A 4,514-nucleotide genomic window follows, 5' to 3' on the forward strand; every position below is an offset into this window, starting at 1 on the left:
GATGACTCCTTAGAGGTTTCTCTGCCAACACCCTTGCCTGCTGGTATTTCCCTTGTTTCTTCTTATTTTGTTCTGAGAGATTTTGGACCGCATCCTTTGGGCAGAGGTTGTTTAGACACCATCCATAAAGAGTATGCGAGTGTAATGATTATAAATCATATAGTCAGATAGATTTGCATTCTCTTTCCTCTCCGTTGAGGTTTCTACTTGAGCTGTACAATCAAACAACTATGAAACAATTAAATTCTCTGACTTTCTGCTTTGTTTTGTGACTGGCAGCACTTCTACTTTAACTTCTAATTCTACTTTTAAAGTTGCAGCTGTGAAATAAAATCTGGTTTAGAGTCATTTACCAGCTGTATTTCATTTAATCGAGTCAAATTAGATTTTTGAAAAAAAATCATTTTAGGGCACTGTGTGTTTTTGCCCACTGATTTATCAATCTGACGGTGATGCACGGAGGAGATAACATTTATTGTTGTGGTGATATGTTTCTTTTGGTCCCTCTTTAGGTCAATTACCTGCTTCACATGAACACACTCACTGCACCAAAGTGCCAATCAGTAAAGAACTGGATAAGAAAGGTAAGGAAATATAAACTGATAGCTCTGAAAAGACATCAAACACCAACTACGACATACAGATATAACTGATGATATTGGCTAGCTGGCAGAGGCTTGTACTAGAGGATTATGGAAAACGAGCTGTCAGGGATACTCTTGTCACTTGTCTCCAATTTATGCTTTAAAAGGATTGGAGTGTAGAAGGAAGGCTTCTAATCTCACATCCAAAAAGTGTTAAGTATCTGTTTGTGTTTTTTGAGATTTGGAAGAAGCTCAAGAGAAGATTTATGTCACATGTTTCAACGAGAAAGATTCCATAATGAACACATGGACACACATAAGTGGGACATGATGAACTTACAAAGCCATCATGAATCAGGTTTGATACTGTGGATATTTGTCCAGGATTTTAACAATGCTTGATGTCACGCTAAGACCAGCCACATCGGAGTCCATTTAATAACACTCACATGATTCCGCAGTTCCTGGTGCAGTCAGTGGAGAGGCATAACAAGAAAAACACATCCTTATACGAAAAGGCCCTTTGGCAAATGTTACTGTGAACAAACCAAAGCCCTAACATGCTGAAGTAAAAAAAAAATGTATAAAGTTAAGAAAATGACATCTGAACTGTTGCGTGGGCTTTTCCCCTTTTAAAAAGGGTAATCTTAAATGTGGAAAAGAATCATTCATGTTTAATTAGCTTTTTAGCTTTTGCAAATAAGTTGGCTGATCTGGAAATGCAAGATGAAGAGTGCAGTATACTGTTTAAACAGAAAGCAGGTAGAGAGGATATAGAAAGTGCTGATCAAGCAACCTTTTATTTCTTTGATTACAAACTTTTTTTTTTCATGAGGAATAAAATCGATCAGCCACAGATTTGGCACAACCCAATAAGTTATTTGAGAATGGACTGTGGCATGTTTCAGTTTCAATATACAGTATATTCCAGCCTCTTTTTGAGTGGCATAGCGCACCTCATAGCTGAGCCTCTAGGCTTAAGTTGCAGTGGGCACATTAAGACTTGTTACTGCCATAAGGCACATTTAAGTTTTACAGGATTCCTCTGAAAATAATCAGAACATAATTTGTTTTTTCACAAATACTTTTCATGGTTTCATGTCTCTAACAACCGGGTACTGAGCTATGTGAATCATTTCACAGAGGTGCACTTTAGAGAGTCTGAGCACTCAAATATAAAGACTGTTGAGTCAGGTGCATAAGAAGAGATAAACAACCAAAAACATGCCCATTAATTTAGATGAACATCCAAATGGGGCAAGCTGGGTGAGTCACACATTTAAGTCTTTCTCTGTGACATAAGCTCTCTGGAAATGGCCCCAGATGTAAAACTACAGATGACTTTTTACAGTGAAAACCCATTAGTGCAGAAGATTGTTTTGTCTAGTGTTTGATGGAACCTACCTCATCAGACTGGAGTGAGGATGAGAGACAGGCTACATAACTGAACTTGTGAATAAACCGATGCTCAGAAAAGCACAGCAACAAAATCAAAATGTTCAACTGAACAAGTCTTGGATCTTGCTGATGAACCCCTGATTTCCACCCAGTAATGACCATGCACTGTGACATGTACACAAACCCTGTGAACCTTACTGAAGACTACTTTGAGGCGGGGGGAATCACAGCCTTGTTCGACCACAGCAGAGAGGGACCACTACTGTCCCTGTGACGTTTCAGGATATTCATAAAACAAATACAGACTCTCTAATAGTAATCTCGACACACTACATCTGTAGAGTAAAGGCAACGAATGGGTCAGGTCTTTAAGTTCTGCAGAAGGCTGAGGATGACCCATTTATTTGAATCAGGTGTGCTGGAGCAGGGAAACATGGAAAACATGCAGGGCGGGGTGCCTTGAGGACCAGGATTGAGAAACACTGGGGTGGAGTACACCACTTGGTGAGCAAATGGAGATCTGAGTGGATGAACAGGAAGTAGAGTCACTCCAGAGCTTTTCAAAGCTATTCCTGTCTACCTGAGCACCGCCTGCTCCCTTTCTATCTATTCAAGCATTGAAACTCAATAGTGCACAGATTGAGCTGATGATGAGGTTTGCACGTAGCTTTGCAGTCACTATAGATGTCATGACACATCAGACAAAATTACTCTCAGTATAATGAAGTTTATCTGAATTACACATCAATCTCGCCAATCTAAGAGCTGAATTAACACCATAATGTCTGTAACAAACTATTATCTTCATATAGTATGTATATAGTATATGTATGTGTATGTATGTATATAGTATTCATAACAGGACTACACTGGAATGCTTAACAGGTGTTTCAAAATGTATGAATTAGCTTTATTCAATTGAACCCTGATTGACCCTATTTGACAAGAGAACACCATGTTAAAATATAAATAGACATTTTGCAGCTCAGTGTCAACATAGTTTATAGTTACAGTGACATTACTTTTACTTGAGCTTTGTTATAAATCATTTACAATATTCTTATTTAACAAGTTGGTAACATATGCACTACACAGAAATAAATAACACATGCTACATTTCATTTACATCAATATTGATGGAGGATACATGGAGCAGCAAAGTTAATGTGCAAACTTTACTCCACTTCCTCAGAATGTGTCACGCCCTATTAGAGAAATGTTAAGACATGATTAAGAGGAAAAGCTGAGTAGCATGTAGCTGAGAGGCCCTCCAGATGCTCAAGCATGGAGGCAAGGGATGCAAAGCGCAGTGATGTTGGATGGCTGGATGACGGTAGCCATATAAGGAACAACATGTTCAGATGCCTTTACATCAAATGAGAGTCTAAAGCATAAAAAAGATCAGCCTACAGGAACAGTCTGTCAGGCAATACGCCAGACATTTTGGATTTGAAAAAACTGGAAATGGAAAACAGACTTGAGTGAGTCAGTAAGTTAGATGTAAGAAGGCTGACAAAAATGATACACTACATTTAACAGAACAGAGCAAACAAAGTGCTTTGTTGCTGATGATGGTGCTTTTTTTTATGTCTGTTAAATCTGCAATGTTCACTGGTAAAGTGCAATTCTGTTGCTCGAAATTTCATTTTCAATACCACCCAAGGTTACTGTAAACATGGTATGGGCAACACACTGTATCTAGAGCATCGGATTTTTTACAAATAACCACAACCCTAAGTATCTGAGTAGGTTAGGTAATACGAGCAGATAGAAACAGCCGGACCACATTTGAGGCGATTAAAGCACAAATCTATTTCCTGGAGCTTAATCAATTCTTTACTTTTTCCCCCATTAAAAAATCCTGCTGCCTAGATTGTCTGTCATTAGTTTGGGCTTCTTTATTAAGCTAATGTAGTCGAGTTTGTTGCTTATTCTAAAGGGTCTCGTACAAAGAGCTGGGCCTTCTGCCAGCAGTAATAGTATCATAGGACTTCCAGGTTTGATAAAGAAAAACTCAAGTGAATTTTAAATCGTGTATAGTGTTTTGCATTTGTCTTTGGATTTAATTTTGCATTTTGACAGGGCATTAACACAGGAAGCTTTAAGGGACAAATTTAGAATTCTAATTAGACCACAAGATGATTTGCCTTTGTCTCTACTCAAAGGGTTTCAAAGGCTTGCAGCTGATGAGAGATAAGGGCACTGATGTCTCCACTGTGCAAACTTTCAAAGGACAGCTGCTCGTGGATCTTGCAAAGGGTCACATCTGACTTTTGAAGCAGCTACTGCGCCGACAGCAACACTGGGAGAATGCACTGATATCCACCTGCCTGGAAGATCTCGGTCCACCTTCAACTCCAAGGTTATACAGTGAGCAGGAGTGGGGCACAGGTAGGTAAATGAGAACACAAAAATTCCCATATGCACACACACTTGGCTCTCATCCAAATAGCCAAACTATTACAGATGTACAGGGGCTTTCATCCTTGAATAACTGCATGTGAGGATGGAGGATGTGAAAAAGAGTGCACG

The sequence above is a fragment of the Leuresthes tenuis genome, unplaced genomic scaffold, assembly GCF_036924035.1.
Source record: "Leuresthes tenuis unplaced genomic scaffold, fLeuTen1.0.hap1 SCAF_15, whole genome shotgun sequence".
NCBI lineage: Eukaryota > Metazoa > Chordata > Actinopteri > Atheriniformes > Atherinopsidae > Leuresthes > Leuresthes tenuis.